General features: G+C 36.1%; 1 protein-coding gene across 2 annotated transcripts in view; it reads left to right on the top strand.

Moving 5' to 3' along the window:
- CCDC53 (coiled-coil domain containing 53) overlaps nt 1-20,087 on the top strand; it is a 56,810-nt gene that overhangs the window by 13,977 nt on the left and 22,746 nt on the right. The gene's annotated exons all lie outside the window — the stretch shown is intronic.

Raw genomic sequence — 20,087 nt, 5'->3', positions numbered from 1 at the left:
ACATATTCATTCTTCTAATCATATAGCTATCATCTCACTAGGAATAACAGTCAAACTCCTTCACAGGCCTGTGAGATCTTATACAATTCAGCTCCCTTATTACCTTTTTAATCTCTTTATCTTCACTCACTGGGCTCCAGCTCTATAGGCCTCCGTGGTGTACCTTAAATAAATCGATGGACAGTTGCCTAACTCAGGGCCATTGCATCTGTTTTCTCTCCCTGAAACACTTTTCCCAAATATCTTTAACATTTTTTCCTTTTATTACTTCAAATATTTGCAGCAATATTACCTTCTTTCTGGTCCCACTCCCTTGACTCCTTCCCAACTGTATTTTTCTTCGTATGACCATTCAATTATGTGCAAAATACTACATATTTTACATACATTATTGGTGTCTCTCCTGCTTCTAGAATATAAACTCCACAAGGGTGGGGAATTTTTTGTTTACTTTAGTATTCCCAGATCCTAGAACCATACCAGGCACATAGGATACACCTATGAATGAAAATGAAATGCCAGTTTAACCTTTGATAGGTTTTGGTGATAGATTACTTTTTTTACACTAGCTCAGTGGTCTTCAGAGTAAGAAACTTTCTGGATACAGGTTGCTAGTTCCCACCCATTAAACGAGAATCTCTGCAGTTGGGACTTGGAGCCAGAGCATATGTGTTTTGGAAAATGCTCTTCTGATTAAGAACTGTTTACAAATATTTTACAATGTTTTATAACATCATTCAAGTAATTTTTATCTAAAAACATTTAAGAAGCAATAAATTATTGTTTTTCTTATTTTTAAAACTATTTCCTTATTTTTTAAACTATTTTTTAAAACTACAGTTTTTTAAATTATCTTATTCTATAGTGGTACCTGGCTCTTAGCTCAAGCGCATCCTTTTTGTTTGGTGTGGCCATGAGCAGGAGTTTAATTTCTTCTGCCTCAGTGTTTTTGCTGTTTTTAACCCAACGTTCTTGATTTTAGTCCTCTGCCTCCTGCCTTTGGTACGGGTGTTTCTAATTCCTAAACATTTCCAGGGTTCTGGAAGTGCTGCTTCTTTGTGGTATCCTCCTCTTCAGGCACATGGACTTGGCCTTCCTTTGCTCTGCTAAATCATCATTCTTTTATCTGCTTTTAATTTCCATTTATTGTGGTTCATGGATGCCTCTTAGTCATTAAAATTGGAGTTCATGTTATTTCTTTTTTGCCTTAGTATTTGGGGGTAATAATTTTCAAGAAGAAAGCAGGGACCAACATCTTTGCTTTGAAATTATAAGTTCATCCAAGTTAAATTTAATTTTATTGTTTTTAGTTCATTGTGCCAACCTGTATCCCAGAACCTTATTACCCAACTTTTGTATCCTATTGCTCCCTGTCCTACATTTCATTCTTCAGAGAAAACCACAAAACTTTCTCAATATAAGCTCCATGCTTTTCCACCTCTGGATCTCGATCCTCCTCTTGATCACTACCTGTCCAAATTCTGCTCATCTGACACATTCCTATGAACACTTTGACTAAATTACCTAGGATCCTGAACCCACTGACATATAAAGCCAGAGGTGATGTCTCCCTTCATTTATCTGTTCAACCACTTTATCTGTTATTTTTTTAATCACTTCATATCTTGTTCCTTGATAATTTAAAAATATTTTTATCTACTGTGTTGAAAAGAAAATCATGAGCAAAAGACCTATGCCTTGACCAATCTTTATATTCACTTTAATACCTTGCTTATAAGATTGCTCAATCAATATCTGTTTTTTTGTTGTTGTTCTTTTTTGTTTTTGTTTGACCACACTGAGTGGCATGTGGGATCATACTACCCCAGTCAGGGATCAAGCCACCACCTCCTGAAGTGGAAGTGTGGAGTCGTAACCACTGGACCACCAGGGAAGTCCCAGTATTTGTTGAATGTACTATTTTATCCTGCATATTAACTCTTTCCCAATTTGTATCTGCTGGAAGTGTATAAATGTCCTATTTTTTCAAGTTATTGATTTAAAATATTTTATAGACCCAAACCAAAGATAGACCCTCAAGGTTGATGTGAACTTGCTGATCGTTACTCTTCAGATGACAGTTACTAAGCTATCTATAAATCCACTATTTTTCCTGTCTCCTAAGAATATCATGAGTGACCTTCAAAACATCCAACTGCAGATGTAGCAGCTTGTTTGACAGAGCCCAGAATTGTCTTCCATTGGCATGGTCACTCTAGACTTCTTGTCACTTCTGCATCATCATTCAGTTCTGGCTTTTTGTTTAAACTTAAGTATGAAATCATTAAATCAGTTCCTCTCATTGCTTCCTTTGTTGAAGGATGTGGGAGAAGGCAATGGCAACCCACTCCAGTACTCTTGCCTGGCAAATCCCATGGACAGAGGAGCCTGGTGGGCTACAGTCCATGGGGTCGCTAAGAATTGGGCATGACTGAGCGTCTTCACTTTCACTTTTCACTTTCATGCATTGGAGAAGGAAATGGCAACTCACTCTGGTGTTCTTGCCTGGAGAATCCCAGGGACAGAGGAGCCTAGAGGGCTGCCGTCTATGGGGTCGCACAGAGTCGGACACGACTGAAGTGACTTAGCAGCAGCAGCAGCAGTTTTCAACAGGGTAACTTAGGAGTCTGTCAGATGCTCTGATTTGAATGAAATTAAAGCTGCCAGTACATATAAAGAGCTAATGTCACCTGCCCATCATGGTTGTATCTTATCCTTGTGTTTGTTTGCAACCTGTTTCAGGAAAACTTGACCTAAATCCTCCATCTGATCAGGCAACCAAAAAATATGTCCCCTCTGGTAATACAGCTTTTACCTTATTTTAACTTAGCTTGATGATTCCTTTTTCCCATGTTCAAGAATCTCCATGTAGTTTATATGAATTGGTTTAAAGGTATTTTGGTTTAAAGGTATCTTCTGCCTTCCATTATATAACATTGTAACATACTCCTTTCAAATGTCAGTTGCCATTCATGAATTCCTTCCCACTAATGTTAGTCCCTGAAATTTACTTACTTTGAAATTTCAAGTTTGCTATGTACAAATACACACACTTTTTTTTAGGTGGTTGGATTTGTTTTCTATTTGTTTATATCTTTTAACTTGATAGTTCTTCTACTTTATTTTTCTCTCCTATGATGTTGTGATTGTTCGTAGTCTCAGAGTTTTAGTTGAGGAATTTTCTCATCCTTTGATTTCAATTTAAAGCCCCTTGATCATACCTGTGGGTCTTGCTAAGCATAATTTTGGTTCTTCTAAATTACTTAACACTTTTCCAGGAGTATAATCATTCCAGTGTCATAAGTCATCCCCTAAAATATGATTCAGCAACATGTGCATAAGCTAGTTGTGGTTCCTTTATCATTGTCTTTACAAAACTATAGCTTTAAAGTACAATACCACCCTCCTTTAGAAAACACCTCACGCAAGTGGAGAAGAGTCATTAGAGACCCTTTGCAATCTGTGGCATTGAATCCTTCAGTTTCTGTCATTAGCATGGGAATAATCTAGATAGCTTTGTATCTCTGTACTCCAGGATAGTAAATTACCTTCCTATTCTAAACAGTTGTTTATTCTTCCAAGATGATTCAGTTCCTTGACAGTGACTGAGAGCAAGGAATATAAGAAAGAAAAATAAATTTTATGTCAGAGCCTAACCCCAGCTAATTCTAGAGGGTTGCTTTATTAGAAATTATCTTATCAATACTAGAAAATGATTCACTTTCCCAACAAGGTTGTAGATTTTCATTAAAATGCCCATTTTTTTTCTCAATTTCTGAGAGTAAGATTTTCTTGCCTACCCACTTACTAAAAATTTAGTTATTAACATAGAGAAAGACATTATCAGCATAATTCATCAAATGAGTTTTACTTTGTCTTATTGTTATGATCTTAAGTGAGAAGGAAATGGCAACCCACTCCAGTACTCTTGCCTGGAGAATCCCATGGAGGGAGGAGCCTGGTAGGCTATAGTCCATGGGGTTGCAAAGAGTCAGACACGACTGAGCAACTTCTCTATGATCTTAAGTAGTTTGTCACTCACCATAAACATTACTACATGTTATCAAAGCTGAATTTTAGAAGCCTGCATTCTAGAATTTAAGGAATTGTTTGTACAAAAAAAGGAAAGAGAGCATGGTCTGCAGAAAACCTGTCTTTCTGAAAGAAATCTCTATATACCAACAGTGAAAAATAAATCTACTCCTAAGATCTCCAAAATAACCATTCTGTACTCAAAAGGGAGTTAACAGTGCTGCAGGACACTAATATGAGGGCAGTAATATGATTTCTCTCGTTTTTAATTGTCTTTATATTTTTGTCATTTAAAATTTGAGTTGCTGCTCTATAAGCAGTGCCATTTTTTTGTGAATTAATTAATTTATTTTAATTGGAGGCTAATTACTTTACATTATGTAGTGGTTTTTGCCATACATTCACATGAATCAGCCATGGGTATACATGTGTCCCCCATCCTAAACCTCCCTCCCACACCCACCCCCATCCCATCCCTCAGGGTCTTCCCAGTGTGCCAACCCTGAATGCCCTGTCTCATGGATCGAACCTGGACTGGCGATCTGTTTCACATGTGGTAATATACGTGTTTCAGTGCTATTCTCTCAAAGCATCCCACCCTTGCCTTCTCCCACAGAGTCCAACAATCTATTCTTGGCATCTGTGTCTCTTTTGCTGTCTCGCATATAGGGTCATCGTCACCATCTTTCTAAATTCCATATATATGTGTTAACATACTGTATTGGTGTTTTTCTTTCTGACTTACTTCCCTCTGTATAACAGGCTCCAGTTTCATCCACCTCATTAGAACTGATTCAAATGCATCCTTTTTAATAGTTGAGTAATATTCCATTGTGTATATGTACACACAGCTTTCTTATCCATTCATCTGCTGATGGACATCTAGGTTGCCTCCACATCCTGGCTATTGTAAACAATGCTGCAATGAACATTGAGGTGCACGTGTCTCTTTCAATTCTGGTTTCCTTGGTGTGTATGCCCAACAGTGGGATTGCTGGGTCATATGGCAGTTCTATTTCCAGTTTTTTAAGGAATCTCCACACTGTTCTCCATAGTGGCTACACTAGATTGCATTCCCACCAACAGTGTAAGAAGGTTCCCTTTTCTCCACACCCTCTCCAGCATTTATTGTTTGTAGCCTTTTTGATCACAGACATTCTGACCAGAGTGAGATGATAGCTCACTGTGGTTTTGATTTGCATTTCTCTGATAATGAGTGATGTTGAACATCTTTTCATGTGTTTGTTAGCCATCTGTATGTCTTCTTTGGAGGAATATCTGCTTAGTTCTTTGGCGCATTTTTGATTGGGTTGTTTATTTTTCTGGAATTGAGCTGCATGAGCTGCTTGTGTAATTTTGAGATTAATTCTTTGTCAGTTGCTTCGTTTGCTGTTATTTTCTCCCATTCTGAAGGCTGTCTTTACACCTTTCTTATAGTTTTCTTTGTTGTGCAAAAGCTTTTAAGTTTAATTAGGTCTCATTTGTTTATTTTTGCTTTTATTTCCATTACTCTGGGAGGTGGGTCATAGAGAATCCTGCTGTGATTTATGTCGAAGAGTGTTTTGCCTGTTTTCCTCAAGGAGTTTTATAGTTTCTGGTCTTAGGTTTAGATCTTTATTGAGTTTATTTTTGTGTATGGTGTTAGAAAGTGTTCTCGTTTCATTCTTTTACAAGTGGTTGACCAGTTTTCCCAGCACCACTTGTTGAAGAGATTGTCTTATCTCCATTGTACATAAGCAGTGTCTTATACCTGTACTGTTTCTCATCTTTTTCCAAAATCTTAATGCTTACTAGGCCCTCAACCCTCTTGTAATCTTTGCTTTTCCTTCCTTCCTGAATTATTACTTAGAACCATGCCATTCTCTCTCAGAAGACACTGAGTGTGTTTCTCAAGCTCTTTTAGCTTCTCCATTTGTATAGATGTTTGAATTTTCTGACTTCCAATGTAGTGATCACTTGGAAGACACAGAAAATCCTATAACTTACAAGCACAAACTTAAAAAAAAAAAATTTCAGGCTTTCTGGGTATCAGGATGGACTGCAATCTTTTCTAGCTTTCTTTGTAAGCTACCCTGAAAACTTCCTTTTCCCGCGTCCTAGATGTCTCCTGGAGTGTGCTACTTTTATATTAAAATTGGCCTTGCTTCTCCTGTCACATCCCTGTAAGTCCACTTTAGAGATGAGGTAATTAAAACGGCTTAATTGATATAAACTGCTTTAAACAGAAGCCAACAAAGTCTTTTAAAAATCACAAGTACCAATGCACAGGGAAATAAACAGTACCTTGGTTTTTAGTCTCATTTGTTTTTTTCTTTCACCCCTGGGTTATTACCTTCTGTGAGATGCAAGAATGACTACAGTTCCAGGAACCACTTACCTCTGAGACCATTCAAGTGCCTCCGAGGACACCCAGATCTTTACCCTGTACTTCTGGATGCATCATGCTATACTTTCTTAGCTTTGTCACTCAATCCCATGTGACCATATTCTGACCATATTGCCTCTTAAGATCTCAGTCCCTTCATTCATAAAACGATATCTAAAGTTCTTTCTAGATTTTTGACCCATTAATTGATCTCCAAATTGGATCTCATTATTAACGAATGTTCCTGGAACACCTGCTGGCTTTTTCTGATTTTTTTTTTTTTTCCTTTTAAAGCAAGTTTTGCACAAGACTTTTCAGTGAGTAATACTGTTGTGTTCCAAATGTGGCAGATAATTGATTCTGATTTAACGTTTGTTGTCATAATAGTGCAGCACAAGTCTTTACTAAATTACATATTGCATTTATAACTTAACTGGAATTGTGTGCCTAGATCACTTTTCCAACAATTTCCCCCTTTTTTACTGGCAGAGCTTGGTGAATACTTTGCCAGTAATAAATTGTTCATTGGGAAAATCCGACTTCCACATTAAGAAGCTAATGACTTGTATTTTTTGAAACCGTATTTGCCAAAACAGTCTCTTTGGACACTTAGTTTTTTTGTTTTTTTGTTGTTTTTTTTTTTTGTAAGCTCTGTTTTCTTTGGCTGGATTTAAATGTGAATTGAATAATCTCCTTGGTTCTGATGGTTCTGATGCATCTGTTGCCAGCCTGGATGTTGGCCTGGGGAAATGTGACTTCCATTACCTAAGGAAAGCATCTCCAGCTGATTCTTAAAATGTGCATCAAGAAATTATACACCTTGGACCTGGGGAAACTAATCAAGCATAAAGTAGAATACTTTTTAGGTAAGGCATAGGTTTTTAAGAGTGGTTCAGGGCTTTAAAACCTCCTTTGTGATATGACCTCCATGTGACTTACCATGGTGTAGAGAGTTCCAGGATAGGTTTCTCATCACTGATTAACAATATAGTCAAAAGGAGGAGCTGCTGGTTCATATGTAGTCAAAGGTATGGAAAGCTCTATTGCAGATGTAGTTTTAACAACTCTATGTCACTTTTAAAAAATTTTTAATTCTGTAGGTATTTTAATATGTGTTTTGTTTCCTTTATAATAGATAAAGTTTACTGATCAGTATCAAGGTCAATATTTTTTCATTACATAAAGGTTTAGGGGCAGACAGTTTTCTCTGGTGTTTTAGTATCACACTATTCATTGAAAGTAAAAGCTGGCATGGACAGTAACTGATTACCCACACATATGAATATAGATAAAGAAGAGATAAAAGTGAACATATTTGTCTGTTTAATTGTGTAATTTAGCCAACTTTGAAAATGGAAAAGGGAAAATATTTTTCCTTCCCAGTTCCATTTCCATTTGACTATAACTTTCTTTCCATTTGAAAGAAAGAAGCAAAGCTTAGCAGAATGATAAACCACATGAGTAGTTACTTTGAGTTGACATTAAGTGGAACTCAGGGCTTTCTAGGTGGTGCAGTGGTAAAGAATCCACCTGCCAGTGCAGGAGACAGTTCGATCCCTGGGTCAGGAAGATCCCCTGGAAAAGGAAATGACACCCTACTCCAGTATTCTTGCCTGGGAAATCACACGGACAGAGGAGCCAGATGGACTATAGTCCATAGGATATATAGGCAAAGATTCGGACACAACTGAGCACTGAGCACACACAGTGGAACTCAGTGACCACAGTTATCCTGTTTCCTCTACACTCTGTCTTTCATCAAACGAAAGATTGGATAAAGATTTTTCCTAAGCTAATGTGACAATTAGCTGCCAATGGAGAGCCCCTGAGGTAACAACCCATGCTTTGCCATGGCCTGAGTAATTAGAAAACCTAGAAACAGGTACTTTTCATTGTATTTGGCAAAGAACAAAAAAAAGCACTACTGAAATTACTTATTCTCTGCTAAACTCAGTGAACCAGCCTCTAAGGAAACCACATGTAAAGAATTATCATGCCAGTTTTCCAGATTATGATTTTTCAATATTTTAGCTGTTTTTTGAATCCTTCCCATGTTGTCTTGAAATTGAAAGTTTGGAAGGTCAGAACCAGTCTTGCCATGAACACATTTAAAGTTAAGAAATTTTGCTTTTGTGATGTATTTGCTCTTATGTTTATTCCTTGCTATTTTATTTTTCTTACATGTTTTTGGTAGAGCAGTAAATAATAATACTGCTAAATTCATGTTCGAAATTTTTTTGCTTTTCCTTATGTATCTGTTTTCCTGATTTCTTGTTTTCCTTACAACACTGAAGGGAATGCATGTAGTGGGCAGAAACTACTAAGTTGAATGATTGTCAGTATCCATTTGGTGATTCACCTGCCTTGATGCTTATCTGTTCCTCATATAATCTTCACTAATACCACTTTTGCCCATAACCATACAGCTCAGAATGTTAATGCTTCCATATTTTTTTCATTATAGCTATCCTTGTGTAGCCTTCAGTTGCCATGAAAGTATTGATTTCAATTATTTGTTTATGGGAACTAGTTGTTTAACCATAACTATTTTTATTTATAGTGTTTATAATCTCTAGAAATATATACATGTTTTGAACTGTATACTTCAGGAGAGTTTAGAATTCTTAGTCATATTTGATGAATGGTCACACATCAACAAGCTGATCTACACAGATGCCTGAGTTGTAGAGGGTTATTTGGCTGCCATATGAACTCTTTGTTGTTTAGTAATGTATCAGATAATTTGAATTAATGTAAATAAAAACTTTTTAAAGGAGGAATAAGTGCCACATAAGAGAATTGGGAACACAAAATAATCTTCTTTTAAAAATAATTGGTAAGGTAATAAATATAGGATGCTGAATTTGTCACATCAGTTTTTCTTAAGAGTAGATATGAAAAGATTATATTTCTGCAAGAATTTATTCTCTATATCATATTTTGTATCTTCAGTCTCATAAGTAAAATAATTCAGGTAATGTGTGGGACAGCTTATCTGAAACAGTTCTTTCAGATTTAATTCCTTGTTTCAGTTTATTTATTTTGCTAAGCACCAATAAACTACTTCATCTGCATTACATTCATTATAACACCATAATAGTGTGCAAAAGAAAGAAAAATATGTAGAAGTAAGCAATCTAATAAAGGGGAGATAATTTTTAGTGGATAGGCTTAAGGTAGTTTTAAATTTAGTAGGAATTTCCTTTAAAAAAAATTTTTAGGGATTTTTTTTTAAGTGACATATAAATGGGAAACAATAAAGACCACGGGATTTAGCAGAAAAATATTTTTATCTTTTGACTTCGTATCTTTCATTCCAACTAATGTAAACAACTCCTTAACTCTTATGATAGAAGTTGTGACAGAAAGAACAGTACACCACTATTAAAGTTCATAAGTAAGTTTTTGAAGATTTACTAAGAATGACAGTTTTTAATGCTTGCTGAAATGTGTGCTATGGTTCTTTTACTCTGAAACCAATTATAATTTGGGTAATTTTTTAGTTACCCAACTGATTTCCCCATCTATGTTTTTTCCTGCTGACCACCTATGACAGAAGTAAGGGCTCTCACATATAAGTTTTACAGATTGGTAAGGAGGAAATAATAGTTAAGTAAATCAAGTAGTTGCTTACTCTTTTTAGAAATATTGCGATTTTCACCTTAACTATAAAGAAGTTGTCTAAGATGTGTAAATTAATGGGAGAAAAAGTAAAGATGAGAGAAGCAAATGAGCTTTAATAACTAAATGGGCTCACCTCAGGTGGGATAAAGTGTCATAGAGGTTTTAGAGACCATCAACTTGAGGAAAGCATTTTTTTTTTTAAATTCTGAAAGTTTATTTACTGGCTGTGTTGCATCTTTGTCATCCTATATGGGATCTTTATTTGCGACCTGTGGGATCTAGTTCCCTGATCAGGGATCAAACCCAGGCCCACTGCACTGGGAAATGGAGTCTTAGCCACTGGACCACCAGGGAAGTCCCAGGAAGGCCACTTTCAGTACCATACTCTAACAAGGATCTCAGCATAGGCATTCACAAGGAGGTGGTCAGTCCTAGTATAGAAGATAATTTGTCTTGAATTGATAACATCATTTGTGAGTTAATTTTTTGGTAAGTATTATGCTACAATTTGGAGAAAATGCTAATATGTTTAACTGTATGTTTTAAAGGGAAATAAAGTAGATTTTAAAATACTTAATTTTATTGGAAAAAAAATGAAAGTTATCTTTTCCTTTACCTGAAGATAACTACCTCTTTTGTATTTATCTTAATACTGCAATTTTTTAAAAAAAATCCAGATGTACATATATTTTACCAAAGTTTTTCATAAGACGGCATCCTAACTTCTCTCTTCTTGTTCGTTTTCTAGTCCAAGTTCACGAATGACTTTCATTCAGTTGGTTGGTTAGACTGTGTGCTGATGACCAGTTGATTCAGTCCCCTTCATTGTGGTTCTGAACCCTCATAGAATGCCTCATCTTTGTCATCTTTCTTTGAATGCATCACTAGGAGCATTGAATGAAAGACTCCTGAAACACTAATTCAAACACATTACCACCATCAGACTATTCAAAAGTAAATATTCTGTGATTTTGATCCGTAGAATATTCTTATAATTAACTACTAAGAATTCTGGTATGTGTTTAGCTTTTTTTACCATATTTGCAGATATTTCACTGAGTCCTTTTTAATGGGCATATATAATAATAAGTTTTCAAAAACTGAACAGGAGTCCATCTGAATTTATTACACTTTTAAGCAGCAAATTCCAGAATGATTTGCTAAGTTCTTTTGATGTTTTTAATTGCTAGAAAGCAAAAGTATAATTAAATTTAGAAAATGCTATTAGTACATATTTCAGAGAACAAATATCATTTGAGTGAAATTAGAGATTGTAGTGTAGCTGACGTTTATAATGGAGTTATAGCATTAACTGACCTAACAAAGCAAGACTTCAAATTATAGATATTATCATTGCATTATAATGAAGGGGGGAAAATGAGTCTTCCACAGAGTACTGTGAAATCAACAATTACCTGAGTACAAAGAAAACATCATGTGTTTTTTTGGTCATTACACCTAATAGTTAACATATTACAGGAATATCCTGGGGAAAAATCAACACATGAGAAAATTGATACAGCTGTATTGCAAATTATCTCATCATAATAGATCCCTCAGTTTTTGAAATAATTTCTTTAAGGGTTTTTCTTGATAGGCATTTAGGTTAAGGTCTAAAAGCTATAGATGGAACTGCTAACATAAATGAAGTAATAATAACTGCCTGGACCTTGGTCATCATGGCTGGTGTCAGTTTTGTCCATTTTATCATATGATTTGTTCTTACATCTTTAAAGATATCTGATGGGCAGTCAGTGAGAAACACTTTCTCTCTGGGTTAATAATCACTTGAAATAATCACTGAAAAAGAAATTACTTTTAGCTCCATAGAAACCACTGTATTTAGTGCTAGTCAAGATTTGTGGAGAAGGAAATGGCAACCCACTCTGGTGTTCTTACCTGGAGAATCCCAGGGACAGGGAGCCTAGTGGGCTGCCGTCTATGGGGTCGCACAGAGTCGGACACGACTGAAGTGGCTTAGCAGCTTAGCAAGATTTGTGAGCCTCTTTTTTGACCACATTTTTAGGTTCAAATTAATGACCCTTGGTGGCAGCAGTATGAGAGTTAATATCAGTGTCATAGCATTTTCTAAATCTGTACACTATTAGAAATGAAGCTTGCTTTTTTTTAGATAGCCATCATCCATTTTACAGTGATTAAGATAAGAGATTTATTTAAATAAATTTTATATCTCTTCATGGAAAGCTTTCACAAGGAGATAATTGAGCATGTAATTGTTTTTATGTTATTTGTTCAGTAAACATTTATTTATTATATAGACTATTTCACCTAAAATGTTTATTCTAAATGTAATACCTTATATTGCATATAATGGAATATAGATATTTTAAATAAAGCACTATTGCAAATCAGAAGGCAAAGGAATGGTTGAGTCCATTTACCTAAATTAAAATTTAAGTAAACACAGCCTGATTGGAGGACTGGCTGCTTTTTTCTAACTCGTAGCATTTTTTTCAATTCCTACTCACTCTCTCTTCCTTCCAAAAACAAAAAGTACCAACCACCTATCAACTCCATAGATCCTTATTGTTTACCTAAATAGGAGATAACATATTTTCCATCTTTAACATACAAGCTCATAAACTGAGAGGAAAAAACTTGGAAATATGTGTCTTATTATTTTTAAAAAGGAAAGTCATTTATTTCTGTTAGAGTGAGTAAGAGGGTTATTTTTCCCCCCTCCCTCTTCTAATCTTAAACTGTAGGAGAATTTCAACAGGATTTATAAAGGAATTTAGTATCTTGGTTTTCATTAACATAATAATAAATAGATGTAAATACTGGCAGTCCTATAGGCCTCCCAACAGTTTTTGTGATATAAGAAAGTAGTGTTTAACTATTAGTATTGCCATCATAATTTCATTAGTGTGGCTTCTTTACACACTTTCTCCAGTGACGCAAATACAGACATGATTTTTTGGAACATCAGGCTTATGGCTGCCTTCTCTCTTCTTCATTACTTATGTTGGACAAACTACCATTATCACTTGCCAAAAATAATCCCACAGTTTAGTAGACTTTAGTTTTGAGGTCTCTCATGTCCTCCTTAGACCACCAGTAGCTTTGTCTTTTGGAGATCAGAAATTGGACGCTTCTTTTTGATGTCTAACAAACCAGACTGTTTCTTAACCTCTAAGGAAGAATATAGCAAAACAACATTTTCTAAGCAACATCTCTGGAAACATAGCAGCAAATCTCTTTGAAATAGATTGTTTGGAACATTGGCCAAATTATTTTTGTATTGTGCTTTAATCAGATTTGTGTTAAGGTAATGATAATAGTAAAGTCTTTAATATAGGGTAAGATAGTTATATGTATTTTTCTTTATATTCATATACAGAAATGACTAAAGATGCACCAAATTTTGATAATACCTATATTCTCATGATGTAACCAGTTTTAAGAAATTAAGGATAAAATACAGAGCTTACAGATTCAGGCTTCTCTTATACTGTAACCATTTCCATGAAACTAATGTTAAAATAGGAAGCTTTTCTAATTTTACCAACTTCCCTGTTCCCCAGTTCTCCCTTTCCACCCATTACCTCCCCTCTCCAATCCCGTACACACTTTCTCTGCTATATTTTAGGAAACTTTTTTTTCAATCCTCATTTCTCCTCCCTTCTGTTTTCTCGGCTTTATAACTTATTTATATAACCTTTCCAATGATATCCTGTGGATTATGCTAAATTATAAAAAATAAATCATGTAGTTGAGTTTCAAAGACCTTATACCATCAAACCATAGTTAATAAAAACTGAAATTTTTTTTTAAGTATGACCTTAACTCTGTTCTTTTCCCATTTCTCCCGAGCACTTCAGTGTTTTTTATGCAATGTTTCAAACTCCTAACTTTCTCTCTTATACAAAAGAGTTGAGTGGCATTTAAATTATCAACTAAAAATTTCCAAACTTGTATTTCAAGTGATCAGCTTTCTCCTCTACTGTTAAATAATTTTTATTAAAAAGTTATTATTAAGTACATTTTATTTCAAAATCTTTCAAGTCTTTGCTCCAGGTAATATATTTTTAAAGTGGTGCAGGTTTTAATCTTGAGCATACTTTATTCCAAATATTAGAGTCTGTTCACACTGGATGCCCTAAAGCAAATAATTGCATTTTTTCTCCCTATCTTTCATTTATCCTTAAACCTCATAAGCTAGCAAAAGGTCCAAAATTCTGTCTTCTATCTCCTTTGTCTTCTAAACATACCATATTTCACTTTGCAGAATACCTTAAAAGATGGCAGTATTGTTTTGAGAAGTATGGTATTAAAGAGAATTCTACAATGATGCTATTTATTTTCATCCATCTAGTATTTAGGATGCATTAAAGTATCTGTTGCTATCAGAGTCTTAATAGATTAGATATAACAAACTTATAAAACGTAGCAGTTATGAAGGTGAATATGTAGATGGGCCTGTAAATGGCAGCCTTGCCTCTTCCACAAGAGAGTCTTCCTGGTAACCTGTGAATCTGAAAGCCTTTGCTTTCCCAGCCCCCTCTAACCTAGCAAGCTATAGAGACCTCAACTTTTTTTCCTCCATAGCCAAAATAAGAGATTATAGTTGTAGAAGGCATCTCTGATTCTTGCTACAGCTCTCTTTTCTGGGCTTTTTTTCTTTTTAAGTAAGGATTAAATTTTTAATACATTTTCTGATTTTAAAAATATGGATTGTAATTAAAAATAATTTGAACTTACTTTGGCAAGATTTGTCCCACTTCTTTCCCATTCTGTTGTTTTCCTCTATTTCTTTGCATTGATCTCTGAGGAAGGCTTTCTTATCTCTCCTTGCTGTTCTTTGGAACTCTGCATTCAAATGGTATATCTTTACTTTCCTCCTTTGCCTTTCGCTTCTTTTCACAACTATTTGTTAAGGCCTCCTCAGACAACCATTTTGCCTTTTTGCATTTCTTTTTCTTGGGGATGGTCTTGATCACTGTGTCAAGACCTCTATTCAGTGTCACAAACCTCTGTCCATAGTCTTCAGGCACTCTATCAGATCTAATCCCTTGAATCTATTTCTCACTTCCACTGTATAATTGTAAGAGATTTGACTTAGGTCATACCTGAATGATCTAGTGGTTTTCCCTACTTTCTTCAATTTGAGTCTGAATTTGTCAATAAGGAGGTCATGATCTGAGCCACAGTCAGCTCAGGTCTTGTTTTTGCTGACTGTATAGAGCTTCTCCATCTTTGTCTGCAAAGAATATAATCAGTCGGATTTGGGTATTGACCACCTGGTGATGTCCATGTGTAGAGTCTTCTCTTGTGTTGTTGGAAGACAAAGTTTGCTACGACCAGTGCATTCTCATGGCAAAACGCTATTAGCCTTTGCCCTGCTTCATTCTGTACTTAAAGGGCAAATTTGCCTGTTACTCCAGGTATTTCTTGACTTTCTACTTTTACATTCCAGTCCCCTATAATGAAAAGACGAGCAATCTCTTCAAGAAAATTAGAGATACCAAGGGAACATTTCATGCAAAGATGGGCTCAATAAAGGACAGAAATGGTATGGACCTAACAGAAGCAAAAGATATTAAGAAGAGATGGCAAGAATACACAGAAGAACTATACAAAAAAGATCTTCATGACCCAGATAACCATAATGGTGTGATCACTCACCTAGAACCAGATATCCTGGAATGCGAAGTCAATTGGGCCTTAGGAAGCATTACTACGAACAAAGCTAGTGGAGGTGATAGAATTCCAGTGGAGCTATTTCAAATCCTGAAAGAGGATGCTGTGAAAGTGCTGCACTCAATATGCCAGCAAATTTGGAAAACTCAGCAGTGGCCACAGGACTGGAAAAGGTCAGTTTTCATTCCAATTCCAAAGAAAGGCAATGCCGAAGAATGCTCAAACTACCACACAGTTGCACTCATCTTACACACTAGTAAAGTAATGCTCAAAATCCTCCAAGCCAGGCTTCAATAGTATTGAACCATGAACTTCCAGATGGTCAGGCTGAATTAGAAAAGGCAGAGGAGGCAGAGATCAAATTGCCAACATCTGCTGGATCATGCAAAAAGCAAGAGAGTTCCAGAAAAACATCTATTTCTGCTTTATTGACTATGCCAAAACCTTTGACTGTGTGGATCAGAACAAACTTCAAAATTCTGAAAGAGATGGGAATACCAGACCACCTGACCTGCCTCCTGAGAAAGCTGTATGCAGGTCAGGAAGCACCAGTTAGAACTGGACATGGAACAACAGACTGGTTCCAAATTGGGAAAGGAGTACATCAAGGCTGTATATTGTCACCCTGCTTATTTAATTTACATGCAGAGTACATCATGAGAAATCCTGGACTGGCTGAAGCACAAGCTGGAATCAAGATTGCCAGGAGAAATATCAATAACCTCAGATATGCAGATGACACCACACTTACAGCAGAAAGTGAAGAAGAACTAAAGAGCCTCTTGATGAAAGTGAAAGAGGAGAGTGAAAAAGTTGGCTTGAAGCTCAGCATTCAGAAAACTAAGATCATGGCATCCGGTCCATCACTTCATGGCAACTAGATGGGGAAGCAATGGAAACAGTGACAGACTTTTATTTTGGGGAAGCTCCAAAATCACTGCAGATGGTGACTGCAGCCATGAAATTAAAAGACACTTGCTCCTTGGAAGAAAAGTTATGACCAACCTAGACAGCATATTCAAAAGCAGAGACATTACTTTGCCAACAAAGGTCTGTCTAGTTAAGGCTATGGTTTTTCCAGTAGTCATGTATGGATGTGAGAGTTGGACTATAAAGAAAGCTGAGTGCCAAAGAATTGATGCTTTTGAACTGTGGTATTGGAGAAGACTTGAGAGTCCCTTGGACTGCAAGGAGATCAAATCAGTCCATCCTAAAGGAGATCAGTCCTGAATATTCATTGGAAGGACTGATGCTGAAGCTGAAACTCCAGTACTTTGGCCGCCTCATGGGAAGAACTGACTCATTTGAAAAGACCCTGATGGTGGGAAAGATTTAAGGCAGGAGGAGAAGGGGACGACAGAGGATGAGATGGTTGCATGGCATCACCAACTCAGTGGACATGAGTTTAAGTAGACTCCAGGAGTTGGTGACAGAAAGGGAAGCCTGGTATGCTGCAGTCCATGGAGTTGCAAAGAGTCAGACATGACTGAGCGACTAAACTGAACTGTACCACTTCAGTGACAGATCATTAACTTTGAAATCTCTGCATATAAATTTATAAGCCATTTTACTCTCATATTTTTATATATACTTGCCTGGATCTCAATACATATTTATTGGGTGAAATGTAAAATAAAATCAGCCTTCTGAAGAGAAATACCTGTATTTGTTCTTTAAAATATTTTTGAAACAAGCTTATATATAATAGATTATTTGAAGATTTATACATATTTCTAAGTCTTTGTGTTTGTTTGTTTGTTTTTAGTAAATTCCCGTCACCTCTTTAAGACTCACCTCAGCGAATTCTTTGCTGGTTCTCACTCAGTCTTCCTTTCCTTGGATCTCACCTTGTCCGTTGTGCAGATCTCTGTTACCAATTTTATGACTGTATTGTGATCATCTTTTTAACACATCTATTAGACTATACTTTCTGATGGCAGGGGCTGATTGTGTCTTTATTTTCTCATCATAAAGCACTATGCTACCATTGTGGTGTTAAATACTGAGGTGTGGGATTGTGATATTAGAATTCTACTGCTAACCGCAGTAAATTTATTTTCACCCTGTAAGATCCCTGAGACCAGAAAACATACAAGGAACAACTGCAGAAGAAAGCAGGGGAGCCTTATCTAGGTTACTGCCCAGAAACTTCCGGGTAAGGCTCTGTGAAACTGGACTGGAGTGGCCTCTTCTATACATTAGGTTCAAAACTGAATGTCACAACTGACTAGTGACAAGGGAGGGCCAAAGAGAAGAGCACACAACACCATAGAGAGGTGATTGAGATTTTCCCATGTGGACCCTGACTCAGCTTACCCTTTCTTCCTTGTGGGATGAAGCAATATGAGGGAGAAGGGTCCCCACCATATGTACAACATTTTAAAGCTTGGTGACCTCACTTATTTTGAAGGTGATACAATCCAGGTCCTAAAATTTAACACATCAGATTAATGTTTCCTCATCTTTTGGGAAAGCGGAGGAGTTGACAAAGAGACTTGATTGCATCTGCTCCCCTTAGAGCTGTATAAGTGAGCTTTCAATAAATGTTTATATCAAATCAGTCCCCTTTTCAAGTAAATTTATATTTATTTCTGACATATCCTCTTCTGTTTTAATGTTCTTACCCTGAACTTTGAAATTCACATGTTCTCAATATTTTTGTGACTTACACACTTCTAGGATTATCATTACATTGTGTTTGTATTGGTATCGAGACAATATATAATGTAATCCCAGAAGAGTTCTTGAATTCTGTTTGACCTTTGTGCGTAATGTGTCCAAGTGAAATTGGACCGTTTGCTTATGAAAGGAACATTGACATAGCTATACTTAAGAGGGGAAGGCCCTGAAATCTTGATTTGAAAAGACATTTATTCATATTGTTAAGTGTTCATGGCACCATCCCGGCCAAGGCCTTAATCATTTGACTTATCAGTGTTTTCTTTTTTTTGGTGATATAAGAAGAGTGAGAATATGATATCTGGCTTCTATCCAGCAGAATCAGTAATGGATAAATTAAAATGATTTAATTTGGGCTTATGTGGTATTGGATAGCACTGATTCCATTAAGTCATTTAAAATATATACCTTATTAGATTATTCAAGTGCTGTGCACATATTAATATAAAAGCAAAATAAGAGTTATTTAAAATAATGAACCATGTAGAAGGAGGCCTTTTTTCTGGCTTCTATATTTTTCCAGTTTTATTGAGAAATAATTGACATACATCACTATATAAATTTAAGATGTATGATGTTTTAGTTCACTTTTGTCATGAAATGATTATAACAATAGGTTTAGTTAATATCCATAACCTCATATAGCTGCAATATAAAGAAAAGAAAAAAGTTCACTTGTAATGAGAATTCTTAGGATTTACTGTTAGATGGCCCAGACGGTAAAGAATCTGCCTGCAGTGCAGGAGACCTGGTTTCAGTCCCTGGGTTGGGAAGATCTCCTGGTGAAGGGAATGTCTACCCACTACAGTATTCTTGCCTTGAGAATTCCATGGACAGAGGAGCCTGGTGGGCTACAGTCTATGGGGTTGCAAAGAGTGGGTTTGCAAAGAGTCAGACACGACTAAGTGACTAACACTTTCATATCATATACAAGTATTATCTGTAGTCATCCTGTTGTACATTACATCCCTAGTCCATGTTTATTTATAACTTTTACTAGTTTGTACCTTTTGACCATCTTCCTCCAATTACTCCTGCCCCTCCTCTCTGTCTCTGGAACCACAAGTCTGATCTCTTTGTCTGGGAGTTTGGCTTTTTGTTTTGTGTTTAGAGTCCACATATTAGTGAGATCATACAGTAGTTGTCTTTCTCTGTCTGACTTATTTCACCTAGCATTATGCTTTCAAAATCCACCCATGTTGTCACAAATGGTAGGATTCTGTTGGTTTTTATGGCTGAATAATATTCCATTGAGTGTAGATCCATTCATCCTTCAGTAGACATGTTGGTTGTTTCCATGTCTTGGCTATTAAAAATAGTGCTGCTATGAACATGAGGATGCAGACATCGGTTCAAGTTAGTGTTTGGGGGGTTTTGGGATATGCTGTCAGAACTGGAATTGCTGGACCATGTGGTAGTTCTCCTTTTAATTTTTTTGAGAATTATATACTATACTGTTTTCCACAGTGGCTGTACCAGTTTACAGTGTCACAAATGGTGTGCAGGGTTTTCTTTTTTCCATATCCACACTAGCATTTGTTATCTTTTAATCATGGCCATTCTAATGGGCATGAGGTGATATCTCATTGTGATTTTAATTTGTATTTCTCTAGTGGCTAGTGATGTTGAGCATCTTTTCATGTATTTGTTGATCATTCATATATCTTCTTTGGAAAGATGTTTATTCAAGTTCTTTGCCCATTTTTTATTTAAATTGTTTTTTTGT

This window comes from Capra hircus, chromosome 5 (genome assembly GCF_001704415.2).
Source record: "Capra hircus breed San Clemente chromosome 5, ASM170441v1, whole genome shotgun sequence".
Classification (NCBI taxonomy): Eukaryota; Metazoa; Chordata; class Mammalia; order Artiodactyla; family Bovidae; genus Capra; species Capra hircus.
The sequence above is the reverse complement of the archived record's forward strand: the minus strand, read 5'-3'. Positions and strand labels throughout refer to the sequence as shown.